We start from the raw sequence: 20,649 nt of genomic DNA on the forward strand, positions 1-20,649 counted from the left end.
ATATATATATATATATATACTTGATGTCCTTATTTATTCAACTAATACTACATTGTTGTACAAAAGACAAAAGGCTCAGGGTGGTCAAAATTACAAAGATATTGAAATTATTATCTAGAGGTGAAGAAAGACAAGTGTTGCAACCAGCAGACCAAGAGGTGACAAAATGAGGTGAGCCAGGTGGCCATGGAGAAGCCACGCCCTCCCTAAGGGACAACTGCTCCTCTTCAGTAGGTCCCTGCTTCAAGAAGGGAGTACACACACCCAGAATATCCAAATCTGCTTTCTCAAAGGATGACAGACACGCAGATTTCCTGATTTATACATATCAGAAACTCAATGTTTTAGGAACTTCAGGTTTGAATCTCTGAGGTTAGAAGTCAGGCAAGTGCTTTTCCTTGAAGAGTGGGGATGACCATACACTTAAGATTTGTGCCTCTCCTCTCAGATAAAAAGGTAAAAAGAGGAAAGCTATATATATGTGTATGTGTGTATGTGTGTGAGTGTGTGTGCATGTGTATATATATATATATATATATATATACAATTTGTTTGCAATGTATTAAATTTATCCTCTCCAATTACGAAGGCTAGATGAAGTTGGGAGCTATGCCTTTTTGCTCCCCTTTAATACCTATCACAGTGCTAATATTTGATTAGATGATTACTAATGAGTGCTTGTAAACAATACATAACTAGAATACACAATATGTAGATGTAAGAAATATTAATAAATTCAAAATTTCTAGTTTCTTTGAATAAATATTTAAGATGGAGGAATACACACACGCAGATAGAGATGTTAGAGACAGAGATGAGAGAGACAGAGATGGAAAGAGAGACAGAGGTACAGGTAGAGATAGAGATAATCTGCAGGGCTTTTCTAGGAGTCTGTACTCAAAGATTTGGGGTTTCATATTAACCACTGTGACCATTTGTACTTTTGAACAAACTGGAGAATCACTTTTTGGAAACCTCTTACTAGAAGAGGTGACCTGAACCTAGATGTTTAATTGGCATTTTGCTCACACCAGTAGACTGAGTAACTGCAAATAATACCTAACTCTGTGATATCTAATTAAGCCCCTAATCAATGCTTTAGCTGGATGAGGCAGATGTAAATTTACTGTCTTTTCACTTTTAGCCCTATTCTAAACCCAATTATACCCAACAAACCAATGAATGAGTAGAATAAGATACCAATAATAAATAGATGCTCTCATCACAATTCTGTCTTTTGTCACAATTAGAGCAAGCTTTCTATTCATGTCATTATAGAAAACAGAATAGAAATGTCCTTTTAGGACAAAGTTTCCTTCTAGGCCAATCTTTTTCTTAAAGGATCAGCAAGCAACTACTTAGGCTTTGAAGGCCGAAAGGTCTCTGTTGCAGCTACATAACTGCTGTTGGAGTACGAAAGACGCCACAAACAGTACGTCAACAAATGACTTCAGCCATGTTCCAATACATTCTGTTTACAAAAACAGGCAGACCTCTGCTTTAGGAAAACCTAGGAGAGTATTTTTTAATATAATTATTTATTTCTCTTATATCATGGTATCTATTCTTGAAACAGAAAGAGGCATAACCATTTAACTAGCAAGTCTTCCTCAGCACTGCAGTACTGCAGGGAAAAAAATGTTCATCTTTGAATAATCATAGATTTCAGATTATTCTTTATGCCCAGGCAGCCCATAAATTATAAATAAAATGGACATAAAGCCATGTCAGGCTGACCTTCTCCTTTACCTTAGAAAGTTCTCACACAGGTTTTTAAAAGGTCTGTACTTTTCCTGGTCTGCTTCCCAAACGTGGAGGTAAATACATTCCCTGACAGCCTGACTTTTTCTAAGGCAGCACTCAATGTATCACTCTCCTAGAGAACATTTTCCAAAACCTGACAGAAACATCCCTGAAACCTTCAGAGGGGAAAAATAAACCCTCATCTCAGGCTGTGCAAATTACCACCAAGTATAGCCATGAATAAAATAGGAATCAATCCTGATTCATGTTTTTGGAACATCCTAAAAAACGGCAGCTCCGGCTCCAAAGGCCAGTGCTCAGCAGAACTTAGACCACAGGAAATTAGGCAGGAAACAGAAAAGATGTTAAATATTCTTTTCTTCTGACACTTTTTTCTTTTTTGAAAGAAGCCAATTATTGGAGATCTCTGAGTGGAACAGTATTAAGCTTGGTGCTTGGCTACTTCTCCTAAGACTGCTTCCTTCAAATTATGTATAACTGAGGGAAAAAACACCCCAAAATCTCCAGACTAATGACCTGGAACACAAAAGCAGGGCCACTGTTGCCAAAAGGGCTTAGTTAAATGTACTCAGTTCCTGAAAGCACAGGAAAGCACATTAGCAATGATTGGTTTAGAAGATTGGTGACTTGAAAGCTCCTATCCTTAAGGAAAAAGATCTGGGACAGGTAACTTTATGTTTCTTGATGGGAAGTAGAGCCAAAACCAGTCTGTGTGAGGAGGAAAAAAGAGAATATGTACAGGTGGCTGAAGGAATTGCCCACTTACGTTGTAGTCATTTGTTCACAAATATTGGAAGCACTATGGCTACTCTACAAATAAATTTCCTGTGTTCAAGGACCACTGTGTGGTTAATATAAGAAAGCAACATGCAGGACTACAGACAAGGAGCTGATAAGATATATGTCGGAGTACACAAAAATGTGGCGGAACAGAACCTGGGGTTGGGGAGGGGGAAGGGCTGAGTAAGAAAGGAATGTTTACTACAGAGAGAGATTAGAACTGGTCCTTGAAGAGATGAAAGAATTTAGACAGGAGGAAATTCTGTGGTGGGGGGGAGTCTTCAAAAAGAAGAAGGGGAACACATTCTACGGGGAAGCATGCGAGGAGGCTAATGTGGCACCTAACAGAAACAAAAGGTGTGCTCTGAAGTGGTTAAACGTGCCTCCGTACATACAGGGGGCATAGTGGGAGGCTCACAGAATCATCACAGAAGCTGTATTAACTGATTGCCAGCTTTGTGCCAGGGGCTGTGCTAACAGAATTTCATGAATTTTGACTTTAAAACAACCATGTAAATGAGTTGCTTTTATTAACCCCATTTGTAAAATAGAAAACTGTAACTAAACAACTCAACCCAAATCACACAACTGGTAAGTGCTAAAGTCAGGATTTAAACCAGGCAGTTCCTAAGGACTGTCTTATACAGTGTGGCAGGTTAAGGAGTACCAACAGATTTTATTTTTTTTAGCCTGAATGCCAGCCCAAGGTGAACCTACAGCTTATTTAGAAGGAAAAGGGGAGACACTGAATTATTTTGAGCAAGGACACGAGAAAATCAGAATCTTATACAGAAAAATTGATACTGAGGATTAAAAAAGAAGTATAAAGCAAGGAATGGATTGAACATGAAGAGACCACATAGCAGGTTAAGAGTACAGGTGAGTGAAATTTAAGAGTCCGAAATTGCCTGGTAGGGGGAAAAATGGAAAAGAAGGAAGAAATGTGAGATAGAAGACGGGAAAGATCAAGAGATGGAACTGAGTCAGCTGATATGGAAGCTGAGAGGGTACTAGGAAGAGGGGACACTTCAATATGACTGAGTCTGGGATCACGGGAAGGAGAAAGCTGGGAGAATGAAAATAAACTCAGTTTTAATAATATTCTTGAGTAGTCAGTGGGATAATAGACAGAAAATTCTAGTAGGCAGATGAAAATGGCCCACAAAAATAACAGCAAACCCATGGAACCCTGCTCCAATTTTCTCTCAACTGATGCCAAGGCACTGCTTCTCTATGACAAATGCCAGAAGCTTAGAGGTCATCTCGGACTTCTCTACCTCGTTTCCTCATGTACTCATATCCAGATTGTTATAAGCACTATTCACTTCATAAATGCCACTCAGATTTATCTTTCTCTCCACTTACACTGTTACTGCTGTAATCTAGGCTAAAATAATCACTAACCTTTATTACCACAATGGCTTGCTAATGGGCTACTCAACGTCCATCTGGTCAACCTGCAATTGATCCTATACACACTACAGCTAGAGTAACCTCATCAAAACAGATAATGTTGTCCACGTATCTACACCTCCCTTAAATCATCAGTTATGTCCAGTGCTCTAAGGTTAAAGACAAAACAGCCTTGTACCATCTGTCTCCTCTTTAAACCCACACATACCCACTCCAAACTGCATGGACTTCTTTCAGCCCTCAAGTTTGCCATACAATACAGCCTTCTTATATGCTTCTTATATGCTTTTCTACTTTTGCCTTATTATCTAGTTAATACCTTCAGACCTCACTTTATTATCGCTTCATAAAACCTTTCAAACCCTCTTGACTAGCTCAAATAATACTGTTATATTTGGACCACTCATTTCATGTGCAATTTCCAACTTATTTGTACTGGTGTTTAATTTGTTTTCTCTGTACTTTAACACCAACCACTCACATTTTAATCTGCTTCAGTCTGACTTTTGCTCCATCACTTCCCTGAAACTGCCCTTTGCAAGGTCAACCAAGATCTCTCTTTTCCAATCCTGTAGTCAATCTGCAGCCATCTCACTGGTCTTCTCAGTAGCACCTGACACATTTCAATAGCCTCTTCTTATTGAAACACTTTCTTATGTGGCATCCTGGGAAGTACATTCTCCTGGCTTTCTCCTGCTGCCCCTTCTCACTTACCTTTGCAGATTCCTCCACCTCTTCTCTTCCCCCATGAAATGCTGGTTTACCCCAAGCCTCAGCACTGGACTTTCTCTACCTACATTCAATCTCTACATGACCTCTGTTGGTTCCAGTTCTATACACGAAGTTCACTTTTTTTTTTTTAATTGAGGTAACTCTGATTTATAACATTATATAAGTTTCATGTGTACAACACTATATTTCTATTTCTGTGTACCCTGTACCATGATCATGACCAACAATTTAGTTTGCACCCATCACGGTTGATCCCCTTTACCCATTTCTCCCTCCCTTCCAATCCTCCCCCTTTGGTAACCAGTACACTCTGTTCTCTCTATCTCTGTTTTTGTTCAGTTTGGTTTGCTCATTTACTTTGTTGACAGTGACATTTTCGTCTCCAACAACTTCCCTTAATTTCAGCCTTGTTTATCCAACTGCCTACTTAATAGCACCTACTGGGTACATTAAAAACATTTCAACAAACTATTATATACAAAATAGATAAACAACAAGGTCCTACTGTATAGCACAGGGAACTATATTCAATATCCTGTGATACATCATAATGGAAAAGGTCATGAAAAAGAATATATATATATACATATATATATACACACACACACATATATATATACATAACTGAAACACTTTCCTGTACACCTGAAACTAACACAACATTGTGAATCAACTATACTTCAATTAAAAAAAAAACGTTTCAAATGTAATATGTACACAGAAGAATGAGACATTTTAAAAATAAATATAAAATAGTACGTTATTTAAATTAGCACCCATTCTCTATCACTTTCCACTTGCCCTGACTTACCTTTCTTCATGACACTCATATATAAAATTATATTACATATTTAATTTTTACTTTCTGTCTCCTCCAAGAAAATGTAAGTTTTTGAATGGACTATTTTTACACTGCATTTCTGATGCCTAGAATAGAAACTAGCACCAAGTAGGTGCTCATTATTCTCAACACCTGGGTCCCCTACACTGTCCATGCCAGTGTGGATATTTCCTGCACCATTAAATCAACTAGGACTCTAATGCCTCTTTTCCCCACACTTAACCAGTCCTCTTTCCAAATGGCATCTTAAATCTGAAAGAACTGACCATCTTCATTTTTATCTGTGTGAATAAAGAGCCATGCATCTGAAAGTTAGATTAGGTCATTGCTTAGAATGCAGAACACTGCTATAAAGTTAAGCTTCAAAGTTGGCTGCATGTAGGTAGTGTTTGAGCCCTCTTATTTAAATACTGAAATTAGGAAGTATAAGTAAATAAGGGTTGGTAACTGTAATGTCTACTGGCTTGTCAGAATTTTTTTAAAGTTAATGATGTCTGTAACATTTAACAAGACTATATAGCTTGCACTCTAGGGGATATGATATGGATAAAGAGGAACACCATGGAACAGCAAGCTCCAGGAAGTGCTGATGTTATACAGGAAGTGTCAAGGAATCTATGTCTAGCCCAGTAAAGATCTTTTGTATCGTTGACTCTTATCTGGTCAAAAGAAAAAAATCTGGTTCAGATTCTAGCATTGGCAAGAATTAGCACCACGACTCAGCTACATTTGGCTTTCACTTCGATTTACAATTACACTAGCAAATAATCCTTGCAGAGAATAAACACAGGATTAAGAATGCAGGTAAGTAGATGCTCCCTGAGGCTTTGTGTTATTCCGCACAAGGGCAGTCAAAGTTCAAAACTACCAGAATGCCGTGCAGAGGGCGGAATCCTCCCAGTTAACACAGTGCAGGACCTGGGATTTTGGTCTTTTATCACCATCTGGGTAGGGGGCCCACGTCAGCACTAAAATGCCAGCCCTCTTCATTTTAGTGGCATTCTTGCTGCACCACAGATAGATACTTCTGTCTTCTCTTTCTGGTGCTTCATCAGGCCAACCAAACGTAAAGTTCAGCAGGCCTGGCTCCAGCCTACCACAAACCCGGCTTGGAAAATCGCCTCCAGCCGCAAAATAGATGGGAGAGGAAAGGAAGCTCATCTCACAAATTAAATCGGTACTCAGTTTAAGAAACAGAATTGCATATTAGCTAACAGACGATGAACATTCCTTGGGTAGTAACAGACCACCAACATTTTGCTCAGTGTATAAGAAAGAACAAGTCTTCAGAGGCATCAATGGATAGTTTGTAATTAATCCCTTGGCAATATAAAGTGGAGAGTGAAAGAAAAAGACTCTTAAAATAAGAAAATAAAATCCCACCCCCAACCGACAAAAACAAAAACGGTGGAATGAGCAGAATCTGGACAAGTAAGACAGAGGGAACCTTGACCTCTACCACCTTCAACTCAGGCCTAACAAGGAATTCATTTTTCAAAACCGAAAATTAGTTTTTCATTTTTTTTCCTGTTTGGCCTAGAATAAATATTACACAGAAATACATTAACCTCTTTCAGTGATGTATAAATCCAATAAAAAAGAGAAAAAAATCTAGCATATGCATTAACGATGTATCAGCTTACCAGAATTTACCTAATCCTAAAATCTAATAGTTTCCCAGTTTGAAAGGCTTCTCTTTGCACACAGTTTTCACTTCCTTGTGAAGTTACACTTTTTTCAAATCCCACAAATAAAATTAATGACGGCACATACCATATTGGGTTCTAAGCAAAATGACTAACTGTACTTTTTTTAGGTCACAGCTAATCTTATTTATTTATATTGCTTAGGCAAAAGTACACAGAAAAGCAATACTAGAAATTCAAAAATTTTTTCAGGGACAGCCTCAGTCTATGATTTCTGAAGCTACACGTAAGTGAAAAATCCACACTTGCAAAGTAGACTAGTGTACTGCTATGAATAAATTCATTTAAAGTTAAAGTTGACATGAATAATGTTTCCCCCCAAAAAATGCCTTCATGTATCTTCTTAGTTGATATCTGCTTCTACGGAAAGAATGGAGGGAGGACAGGGTTATGGGAAAGCAAGAATCTGAACAAGTGACCACTCACTCATAAATTGCACCTAGAAATCACAATGAAAGCTTTCTCTAAGAATTTTCCCACATTTCTTATAATAAGTATCTGATGTGGCTGAGAAAAATATTTTCCTTCTGTCACTGGCATATCATCATTTAAATGAGGCTCCGAGAAAGTGACCGAGCACTGGGGAAAACAGACTAGGTTATTTTCTATTCTCTCCACGTATGTGACCTCTTAGCGTTCTGTTTACTTCCTATAAGCCCTCAAAGTCTCCGTGCTTGTTCTTGTCAAATACTGAAAACAACCCTGATCCTTCTACTTCTTTATATGCAGTTTCACAACTGAATGCCAATAATCAATCCACAGAATGTGTCACAAATAAAACAAATGCCTAAATCTAACGTAAGCTGCTAAACTTGGAGAAATAAAGCTCGAATTACTACACTTGGTCAAATTAAAAATAATCTCATTCTCTCAAAACAGAATCACGTGATTATTATCTCCAGAATGAGCAAACATATTTATTACTATTACGTATCAAGGGGAAAACATACGCTGAAGCACAGACAGTTGTTCAGAATTAGTAAGAACCATACTGAAAAGAGGCACAGAGAGGAGGTAAGAAAGAGTATATTTCAGAGAAGAAAGAATAAAAACACTGACCCAGAGAGATGCTTTACAAGATAACTCATTGTCCCTAGTCAGAAAAGAGGCATTTTCAAAGTTCACTTATTTATTCAGTGGTTTTTTTAGGTACCTGTTTTGTACCAGCTACTGTTCTAAACACTGAGAAAATAAAGAACCCAAGACACAATGGAACACAAGCAAGGTGAGAAAGGAGCACTGACAGAAAGGGTATTTTAAGCAGCTTAATGTCAAAGGAACACTGGATTGGAAGAGGATAGAGTGGCAATAGACATTATTGAAGAGATAAGGAGGGGCCATGTCATGGGGCTTTGTCTAAAAGCAAGGGTACAGAGAAGGTGGGTGGCAATGGGAGAGAGGGTTGAAGTAATTGTGGATATTAATATTTTTTACATTAAAACCAAATTTAATTAAAATATTTAAATGCCAATACAAAAAAAAAAAAAAAAGTAAATGACACAAAGAGGAAAAGGTTACAGATACTCAAGCACTTCTTTTCTTAAGGAAATATAAAGCACATGTGTGACGGGGCTTTATGAGAAGGCCGTTGTGGAGAATGGCAAGGGAAATTAAACATGGGCACTCAGAAGAATTACCAAGGTCAGACTAAGATGGGAGATCACAAATTTATTATGACGCTAGCTTTCATGGCTTTGTGATTTTCAATAGCATTCAATACCCCAAGTGAAAAAGCAAAGCCAGATTGCTCAATCGAGAAAGGGTAAGGAAAGAAAAGAATACAAAGGAATAAAGACTTGGGCAAAAGAGTTATTTAAGTTGTATACTAGGTCTTGCCTGGATAGTACAGCAAGGGTGAATGAGAAAAGAATCACTGGAAGAAAACAAGGTAGGTCAAGGTACTGGAGACTGGTGGGAGGTAGAGAGAATGAGGTGATGATTGTTTCATGATTCATTATTTCAAAGATGATAAGTTTCAGGTAATATCATTCCACATCAGGAATGGAGTCACTGTCCAGTGGTTAACAGGGAATAGAGTGAAATGTCAAAGAAGGTAAGGTTGTTAAGGAATTTCTGTAGGGTATTAACTGACTTGTCAACCTATATACGTTCATCAATCATAATCAAGACAGGGGATATAAAGAAAAATTGTCATCCAGATTTCTAAATTTGAAAGAGTAATAAAGAAGATGACAGATGATACTAAAGAGGGTAGGTGATGATGATATATTGATAAAAGGCAAAGCAAATAAAACAATGTATCTTGGATAAACTGTTTTCTTATGACATATCCTGAACTGCTGAAGGGAGTCACACATTGAGGAAAATTTTTATCACTGTAAATTCATCACTCAAATAGCCCCCCAATATTATCCAGATTCTAGTAGATGTCTCTGGTCAATAAATCTTCCAACACTGTCCAAAAACTTCAAACTTTCTCCACTTTGTACAAATTCTACAAAGCAAATTTAAATTCCAGAAATATCCTCAATTTAGCACTACAAAACATGCACACATATTCAGATTGCTCTTTTTCTCCTTCCTTTCCTCTTTCTTCATAGAGAGTGTTACTCCTGGTCAAAGTCAACTCATACCCCTTATGTCTTTAAACCAATTTAATTCCACATTCTGTAGTATCCATCAAACAAACATTCCCTGTTAGCTTCTATATTTTTAATTATCTCAACTTCTCATACATATTTAAACATGCTCAAAAAGCTCCCACTTTATGAGAGAAAAAGTTCCCTCAAAATTCTATTATTCTCCAGAACCAGCTCTATCTTTTTTCAAAAGCTTCATAGACAAATTTTTTGAATGGGTCACTCTCTCCATTTCCTGAGCTCCTACTCAATCCTTAAAACATTTTCATTGGGGTTTCACCCCAATCACATCATTAGCTAAGATCAGCAATGATCTCCCTGTGTTCAAATCCAAGGATTCTTTTTTTTTTTCATTCCTCACCTTAATTAACCTCTCAGCAATATCTGGCAGTGATGATTACTTTGTCTTTCTTATGGGAGGTTTTTCTCTGGTCTTTGATATACCACAAATCTCTTATTGTTTTCCTCCTCTGTGACAATTCATTTTCCTCCTTTACAATCCCATCTACTCCAATACACTCTAAAATATTAGAATTCATCAAGATTCATTCCTAAAATTATCTTCTTTCTCATTCCACATTATTTTTCACAGATTCTTATCTATTCCAAAGGAATGGATTATCATCTGTATCACAAAATTTATACATCTCTTTCCCTGTTTGCTGCTCTCATCTCTTTATTCATGTAGCCAACTGTTCACTCAAGAGTTATGGGGGATGAATGAAAGGAGTACTGGTTTCCACAAGAGGGCAAAAGAATAATGCTCTCTAAATATACCTTTGTAAATGCTTTTATTGTCCTTTTTTTTGATATTCCAAATTTCCCTCAAGATCCAACTCAAATTCTAAATTATCTGTGATTAATTTTTGCCTTATTTCCTCATCTCCTATAGCAAGCTTACATGTAATCCTCTGCACCTACTTTTATTGCTGCACGTAGCCCATTGTGTTATAACTTCTACATCTATGTGTCTTCCTCCAATGCCCACTTTAGGAGTTACTTAATGTTAGGGCCAGATTCTATTTATAATTTTCTTCCCAGAACTTACTAATCTGAGGTATGCTAGATGCTTGAAATTTTTTAAATGATTAATTGAACGCCAACAACGAACAACAAATTGTGTTCTGGGGTTTTCAAAGATATATTAATAGATGCTCCCAGAAGGAGAGATTCTGTAATTAAATAAGGTCAGGGAAGTTTGTACTAAATCCCATTCCTAGGGAGTCTAACACACACTTGCATCTGAAGAACTATAAGAAGTCCTTAATATAGAAAACTATTTAACTTTATTGTTTAGATAAGGAAAGCTTTCTTCCCCTTTTCTTCTTTTAAAACACATATTAGTATTCCTCAAACATTTTTTCCTTACGTCTTGTGACAGTTTGGATTTTAACTTATTATTAGGATCCGCAAAACAGATGTTAAAGAACCAGAGGGTATGGCACATCCTCTTTACCCAGGTTGCTCCTCAATGGTAAGACACAGGTGCCAATTCCTTCAGTATAGCTCTGACTCGTCTTTTATTTATTTATTTGTTTATTTTAACATTTTATTTTATTATTTTTTTGGCTGAGTTGGGTCTTCATTGCTACTTGCGGGTTTTCTCTAGTTGTGGCGAGCGGGGGCTACCCTTCATTGCAGTGCGCGGGCTTCTCATTGCAGTGGCTTCCCTTGTTGCAGAGCACGGGCTTTAGGCACGAGGACTTCAGTAGTTGTGGCACGCGGGCTCAGTAGTTGTGGCTTGCGGGCTCTAGAGCGCAGGCTCAGTAGTTGTGGCGCACAGGTTTAGTTGCTCCGCGGCATGTGGGATCTCCCTGGACCAGGGCTCAAACCCATGTCACCTGCACTGGCAGGCAGATTCTTAACCACTGTGCCACCAGGGAAGCCCTATAGCTCTGACTCTTCTTAGTGGAGAAGAAATTTTGATCAATATAGTATTGCCATTCTATTGACACATACATCAAAACTAACAGATTCTTATTGTTTTCTTTTTTTACAAAGTTATTAATTTCAAGAATTTGACCATATAAAATAGAAAAATTATTATAGCCACATTGAAACCATTATTTTATATATTTTTTGAAACTGCTCTTATAAAGATAATATAATTACCTAAAAACCAAATGTGCCACCAGGCACTTATGCAGGTAGCTTGAATGATAGAAGCACTAATAGCTCCAAGACACAATCCCCACTTGAAGCTCAAAAATCTTACCACTTTACTCCCACAAAATATTGTCTAATACAGTTTGGATAGAGCACATTTAAAACCAAGGACCCAAAACAAAACAACAGTCCTCCTCTGAATGACTTTTATGCTATGCTTTCTTCAATGTGTGACAGGGAAGGAATCTCTACTTGCCAAACAGCAAGTTCTGACATATGGTGTGGCAGATAACATTATGTAACAGTAAAGAACCCATCCTGGTAATCAGAACTCTTATTAAGAACAACAGGATAGCAAAGTGACTCATCAGCTTGTGTGCTCTCTCCCAATTCTAGTAATTTGGGACAAGTGTGGGGAAGTTACAAGTTGTTTATGTGCAGCCCAAAATGACAGGCAAGAGAAGTTACTAAGCAACATTAAGTACTTGCATTTTCTAATCTTTTAAAGCTGCCACAAGCTGAATAGTCCTGTAACATAAAGGTAAAGGGAAAAGCAGTGTGGGAGTCATGTTTTTGACTGACTGAAAATGTTTTGCTCAATAATTCTGAAATTCTGATTCACCATGAGTTCATCTGTCTTGGTTTTAAGGATTACTTCCTGGGTATAATCCCCTTCTACTCACTGTCAACACCAGAAACCTGTTCTATAATGAATAAAAGCATGGTTGGGGGGAGTAGTTCCTACGAGTCTTGAAACCAGTCTGTCCTCCAGTAAATAGGACCTTTGTTCTCTATTTCAGCTTTTTGTTTCTTTCATAGCACTTACTACTACAACAACAACAGCAAATCATGTTCTTGTTTCCTTGTTTAGTGTGTTTGCTTCTGTGTTTTTCTCTTTCATTGATGTGAGTTCAGTATTGTAGGAACTTGCCTGTTATTTCACTCTTCCTTCCCTGAGCCTGGCACCATGCCCGACAATAACACTAGCCCATCCATGACGGAGGGATGAAACAGAATACAGGGTCATGGTGTTAGTAGTTCCGTTTCTTAAGGTGATGGTCTTAATAACTATGCCTATTGAACCTTAAATTTCCCAGAAGTAGCTGAGGGTTGTTTGCAATCTCTAGAACACATACTAGGAGAGGCAGGCAAGTGAGAATTCTCCAGCTCTTATTTCTTTTCATTAAGGAATCAGCAAAGGGATTCCTTGGTCAAAAGCTCAGGAAGAACATTTCCTTACATCCTCTGTCTCAGCAAAACAAGTTGCTGAATAAACTACAAACTCATCTTTCCTGCTTGAAGTCTGCTTTCAGGGCAAGGATCTTGTAATGCTTTTCCACAGCACCTCTGTTTCTTCCTCCTTTCCAGTTCATATAATTCAAAAGGAGCTGACCTAGGTAGTAATAGGTTTCCTCACAGAAGAGGTCACATTTTCCCAGTCTGCTTGGGTACAAACAGCAGAGTAATCAATATAGATGAAAACAGAAGATCATTTTGTACCTTAAATGAATGATAGCTGTGACCATATTTTAAGAAGAGGAAGAAAACTAAAACGATAAGAGGTTTTTCATTTAAGAGGAAGGGAATTAAAATTTCTCAAGGTTGATTGTGTGCCAGCCAGTCTCCTGGGGGGTGTTTTCATGTGTTATCTAATTATTCCTTGTTAACTGTTATCATTCTTTTGTAATTCAATAAAACCCTTTTGGGCAAAAGAGTAAGTAAAGAAGACACTATATAGAGGGTGTATATTGTAACATTTAGTAGATTTTATGAGTCATATTTTTATTAATATAAAACTAAAATGAAAACTACTTATAGATTTAGATTTCATTTAGAACATTTTCTCTGCTATTGATACTTCCTTCTTTACCTGAGGCAATATCCCAAATTAACAGGAAACCATAAATAGCTAATGGGACTTCCCTGGTGGCACACTGGTTAAGAATCCACCTGCCAATGAAGGGGACACAGGTTCAATCCCTGGTCCAGGAAGATCCCACATGCTGTGGAGCAACTAAGCCCGTGTGTCCCAGCTACTGACCCTGCGCTCTAGAGCCCGCGAGCCACAACTACTGAGCCCACGTGCCGCAAGAACCGAAGCCCACGTGCCTAGAGCCGATGCTCCGTAACAAAGAAAAGCCACCTTAATGAGGAGCCCACGCACGGCAAGGAAGAGTAGCCCCCTCTCGCCGTAACTAGAGAAGGCCCACGAGCAGCAACAAAGACCCAATGCAGCCATAAATAAATAAATAAATAAAATTTTAAAATCAATAAATAGCTAATACTTTTGCTTATTTATTATGTCCCTTCTGCTCTCAGCCCCTTACATGATTAAATCATGTAATTCTATGAAATGGGTATCATTTTCATTTCTCCCTGCTTCTCAAAGAGAAATCTAAAGCATAGAATTTAAGTAAAACTTGCTCAAGGTCATACAACTAGTAAAGATTTGAGGCCAGGCAATCTGAACACAAAAAATAAGTTTAACCCCTATATCACAGTGTCTAAGAACGGAATGATGAAATTCAAATGAGCATCTTTGCATACTGAGAAGTTATACAGGTAGTCAATTTCTCCACACCTTCACCATGAATCATCAAAACATGATACAAGGGCTTCCCTGGTGGCGCAGTGGTTGAGAATCTGCCTGCCAATGCAGGGGATACGGGTTCGAGCCCTGGTCTGGGAAGATCCCACATGCCGCGGAGCAACTAGGCCCGTGAGCCACAACTACTGAGCCTGCGCGTCTGGAGCCTGTGCTCCGCAACAAGAGAGGCCCCGACAGTGAGAGGCCCGCGCACCGCGATGAAGAGTGGCCCCCACTTGCTGCAACAGGAGAAGGCCCTCGCACAGAAACGAAGACCCAACACAGCCAAAAATAAATAAAGAATTATTTAAAAAAACAAAACAAAAACATGATACAAGCTGAGATTCTTTAAATGTAATTGTACTTACATTACAAAAGAAGGCCTGGCTACCTCACTGGGGTAACCTCATCCTGAGATTAGTCTGTTGATGGAATTTCAAAGAGATTTTAAATAGCTACCACACTTTTTATCCCATCTGCCCTTTTCCTGGTTATAATTTCATATTTCATAACTAATTCACGTGGATTAGAAAGAGACTAAAATAGAATTATTTGACCTAAGATGACACCTTTAATAAAAATATTGTATTTTGGAAAACCTTACATGACGTCTATCCAGTTCGCATTGTTATAATACTTGAATACTTACTGAAAGAAATTTACAAAATCATTAATAAGTAAAACCCAAATTATCCCATAAACGGAAAAAGCTTCTTTTGGGGGAGGGGAAATGGGGATTGATTTTCCCACCATTTCTTCATTTTTCTCTAGTGGTAGTCAAGTTTCTAATGTCTGCTCACTGATATGACTCAATAGTTTTCAGCTATGACTGAATCAAACTCTCAGGACTTTTCCTCAAAAGAAATAAGAGTTCAAGAAACAATTTATAAAAAGCACCGTTTCACAACTTTATTGTCCCACAGAGCAAAACATCTTTAATGAACAATTTATGCTAATATTTGTTTTTCCCCCTTAAAGATACATTAGTATCAGAAATTAGATATCATTAAAAATTTCAATATTATGATTTGGAAATAAGTATGCCATCTGTCATATTCTAAAACATTATCTCCTATATTCTAGATATGCAATACCAGAGAGGGTGATAAATGTCTTTTGAGTAATTTTATACTAATTAAGAGTTCAATGTATTAAAATATACTATGTGGCTCAGACCTTGTAACTTGCATTTGAAAGATCATTATCTAGTCTTTTTGCGGGGTAAAGCCTGTGAAAGTGGAGCTCCTTATTTCTTCAGAGAATTGAATTAGAGCTTTGAATTGTTTATAAAAGAAGTGTTTATTGAACTCTAATAATGTATTAGACACTATGCTCAGCACTGAAGTCCCAGAGATAAAAAGAAGATTTTGTTTCCTTCCTCAGTGTAGATAAGATTATTTCAACCTTCTGTGGCATATTCAATTTTAAAGTCAAGTACACACTTCAGTAGAACCACAGAGAAGGACAGTTGGGCCAGTGGTAGAATACAAATAGAATTCAAGAAGGTCATGATGTTAGAGCAGAAGCTTAAGGGATATAGATGCATCATCAGGTAATACCCAACAGACTGAGGGCAGAGGGATCTGGGTGCCCAGAAAGGAGTTATAGAGAGATAGGCGTAAGCAGAGACAAAAGAGGTGAACAAATAGCTTGCACCGTAGCTTATTTCCAAATCACATAACAAGCCAGTGATACTTAAGAGTAGACTTGGAGCCTTTTGGTTAAAAGCATGGGCTCTAGGGCCAGACTGCCTGGTTCATGTCCCAGCTCAATTCTAATTTCTAACTGTGGGTGGTAAGTCCTTTAACCCTCTTATGCCTCAGTTTTCTCTCTTATAAAATGGAAATAATGATGATAATAGGATTATCACATAAGAGTGTTTTCAAGATTATATGCCCCAAGATGCTTATACAAGCAACTGGCATGTAGTAAGCACACAATAAAAGTTACTATCATTATTTTTAAACTATGAGGGCAAGAGAGCCAAAGTACATTCAAAAACCAACCCTTGAAACTAACTACATCTAACCTCGACCTGCAGTGTCACAAATGACAAGAGAAAAGAGAAAGAATCAGGGCTGACAAAGTGAATGTATTTGCAAAGCCCCATCACCATATAGATCTATGACAATAATAGCTCAGTAGCATCAACTTTCCTTATGGAGCATGTACGTTTATACTTTGATTTTGAAGATGAGAGCTTTTGGGCTCCTTGATCTGTAGTGATTGGCATATTGCCAATATGAAATAACTGAGTCAAGGACACTGTGTTTCAAATTTACAATGCAATACAGACTCCCTGCTAAAAGGCAAATTCTTCATTTCCAACTGTTGACTCAGATAATACTTGAAAAAGAATTTCATCTGTTTAAATTTAGCATGCTGAGAAAGACCAATCTTAAAATATTGTTTGGCTTATGCCCATAACATTTTCATTTTATTCCTTGTTAGTATTTGTCTTCTGTGATAAGACGACAAATGACAGTATTCATGTTATTCTCCTTAACACTTCGAATTTTACCTAAATGAACTATTTTGTTTTTATCCTCACCAGTTAAAGATGGTCTTTCATTTCCTGGCAAATTTTCAGAAAGTGATTATGCAAGAACCAGTAATATTTCCAAGCACTGTTTTACCTCTTCAGTCATCATCTGGCCTTTCTCCCTACTTTCCTTTGAATCATCATTTTTCCTCTTAAACACACACACACACACACACACACAAAGGAGATTATCTGAAAACAAGCTAATCTAATTTTTATAATCAGACCTATGTAAGGAGATATTTTGAGTCTCTGCTTCATGTGTGTCTTTAAAAATCTCCACCCCACACAGAGCCCGAAGAGGTTGTTTCCTAGAGTCCCTTGGAACACAGAATCTGGACAAGTTCTCTTCCCAGCCTCCCGCCATGCGATGTCTTTATTTTACTCCCACAATAACTCCATCATCTTTCGTCCCAGCAAAGATGCCCCAGCTTCACTGCCAAGGTTCATGAAGCCAGAGCAGAACACTGAAATTGGAATTGCAAAGTATGCCACGTTTGGATCTAGAGTCAATTTAGGCTCCAATGTAGGTAGATCCAATCTTGGGTGTCAGTACAGCTGGGAGTTCTCTCCTGACTGATACAATTTTTCAAGCACTCTCAACCCACGCCATCCACAAAACAATAGGCTCATTCCACTTGACCCATGGTAGAGTACCATCTTAATAAAACAATATGGCAAAGTCACTAAGAGTTAGAGCTAGTCACACTGGGGGGCTAATCCTAGCCCACCATTTATTAAATACGCTGTTTTAGGTAATTTGCTTGTTCCCTCTGGGGTTGAATTTCTTATAAATGGGAGAGCATGCCATCTCCCTCCTGTAGCTTTTATCCCATAAATGAGAAAACATATTTAAAGTGCTTAACCTTGGGAGGGGCAAGACAGGGGAAGATACAAACTACTACGTTTAAATAAATAAAATACAAGGATGTAATATACAGCCCAGGGAGTATAGCCAGTATTTTATAACTTTAAATGGAATGTAATCATAGGAATATTGAACCACTATGTTGTACACCTGAAACTAATATTGTAAATGAACTACATTTCAATTAAAAAATGAAGTGTTTAACCTAGGGCCTGGCATTTGTGCACTCACAGTAACTAGGAACTAGTCATGCGTTGTGTGGTGAGAAAATCATACATGCAAATAATCCAAGGAGTTATCAAGGATTTGCAGTGATAACCAGTCAATACCTAAGGGTGGGGACTTCCCTGGTGGCGCAGTGGTTAAGAATCTGCCTGCCGACGCAGGGGACACAGGTTCGAGACCTGGTCTGGGAAGATCCCACAGGCCGCGGAGCAACTAAGCCTGTGCGCCACAACTACTGAGCCTGCGCTCTAGAGCCCGCGAGCCACAACTACTGAGCCCACGTAGCCCAACTACTGAAGCCCGCGCACCTAGAGCCCGTGCTCTGCAACGAAGAGTAGCCCCCGCTTGCTGCAACTAGAGAAAGCCCGTGCACAGCAATTGAGACCCAACACAGCCATAAATAAATAAATAAATAAATAAATAAATAAATAAAATACCTAAGGGTGAACAAGTGCATGGGATTCTTACTTGAGGTCATATTTTCGGTTGGTGTTTTACAAGAGAAAGAAAATGCCATAGTTAGGAGAGGGGCAATAGGAAGACGTTTCTTCAATATCTTATCTAGAGCTTCTCCAGACAGATGCTTCTAAGCTAAAGGTATTAAGCTTAAGAGACTAATGCAAGAGTATCAAGCATACATAAGTACAGTTCTGTTCCAGTTCTGTTCCTGTAGCCAGGAAAATAAGCATCCAGGAAATGATATTCTTAAAATGTCATTTCAAGCTTATGTATCAACATCACAGTCATGATTAGTAGGCAGAATTAGACTGAGGGACCAGCTGATCTTTGTCTGGCTTGTCTGGCCACAAGTCTTCCTTCTTTCAAGTGTGCAAGGAAAAGCATGAGTCACAGGATACTTGTCTAGTTCGGACACTGTTCCAGCAAAACTTACCAATGTTTTAAACTTTAAAATAATTACTTATTTCAAAAATGGTTTTGGAAATCTTCTCCTCAGATATAACATGAGGTTTGTTTACCAGCAGGACAACCAAAATATGAAGCAAAGGTATTCCCGAAACTCAATGCCACCTACCTAAGTTTCTATCTTTAAAGAAATTCTGACAAACTCCTATTCAACCTAAATTCTTATCAATTCCAATCAGGCTCTCAGCCTGATTTTTCTTCTCTTTAGCTAAATTCTTAAGGTTCAGGTAATGATTTATTCTAGAGTATCAGGGAACTGCTTGCAAACTCACTCCAAACATGTTCTTTTAGTCTTTGTATAGATGTTTCCTTTTCTTTTTCTCTCTTTGTTTTTTTTTTGGCTAAAAATTTTAACCACCATCATGCATGCACTACCATAACAAATATATCCCCTGGATTATATTTGACTTGGTGATTTACTAAGTCATACGTACAGTTTTTTGCACCAAGAAATTATGCATGTGTGGAATGGGTTACCTCTAAAAAGTTGGGTATTTCAATAACACAAATATATCTGGAGATCCCCAAGATGAGTAGGCAAAGTAATTCATATTATATTCAGAATATGTTTTTAATAAAATAATCAAGATTAGGTGGGTTAGAAAAAGATTAACACAACTGAAAACTGAAATAATTGGAGGAGATTGACCTTCAGTTTCCTCTTCTCTAATGATGGAGAATTTCATATTACTTTGCATTTCACAATAGTTGTTTCCTAAGTTTTGACACCCTTTTAACCTATAGAATTTATGGAAGTATATGAAAGTGTTCAGCTTAAAATCCTGCATTCTGTTTTAGATAACCTCTGTTTTTCCATTAATATTTCTTGGAGAAAACTATAGTAATATAGTATTCTCTTCAGTGATCCTGTGGCTAAGTCTAGTATTTTTGTGACATATTCTTTCTGCTTAAGAGATTCCCGTTTTTTTCTCCATTATAAAAATCTAGTCAGTGTAAAAGAGGACCTGGTTAGAATTACCCCAACGTTTTTAGATTAATTATTTCTAGTTTCCTTTCTGAAAAAGACCTTTAGTATTCTGCCTGCATTCACATTCATTTGGTCATTTGCTTTACAATGGGCTGGCCTTTGCTGACCTGTTTTTACCTCCTTTTAAAAGTTGGTTATCTGCAATTTGAGCCACCAGGAGAAGTCATTTTTTAAAGTTTTTTAAGCCTCACTTTTTGCCAGTGAACACCACGCAGCTTGTTTCTAAATATAAAGCCATCTAGGTAAGAAACCACCACTTAGAAATCACAAGGAAGGCACCGTTTAGCAAGTGGAGGAGATTATTGCAGTAGTAGGAAACTGGGGGAATCCTGCACCCACTAAAGAGTACTTGAATGTTTATCATAACATCAGTGTCGCCTCGACTGTTGCCTAGCAATTATCTAAGACCTACTTCACGTTTTATTTTAATTTAATGAAGTAAATCAAAGACTTTTGTTTTGTTTGATTGCTTCTTTACAGGTTAGGAATAAGTCTGGAATGAAACTTAATTAACTGGGCGTTTGAAGATCTAAGCCAGCCTGTTTACAAATTTTGTGTTGAAAATGCAAGCTG

At 37.8% G+C, this 20,649-nt stretch overlaps 1 protein-coding gene across 1 annotated transcript in view; it reads right to left on the minus strand.

Annotated features, from left to right (window-relative positions):
* Positions 1–20,649, minus strand: part of DGKB (diacylglycerol kinase beta) — a 708,671-nt gene that overhangs the window by 687,574 nt on the left and 448 nt on the right. The window lies entirely within an intron of this gene.

The sequence above is a fragment of the Balaenoptera acutorostrata genome, chromosome 7 (genome assembly GCF_949987535.1).
Source record: "Balaenoptera acutorostrata chromosome 7, mBalAcu1.1, whole genome shotgun sequence".
NCBI lineage: Eukaryota > Metazoa > Chordata > Mammalia > Artiodactyla > Balaenopteridae > Balaenoptera > Balaenoptera acutorostrata.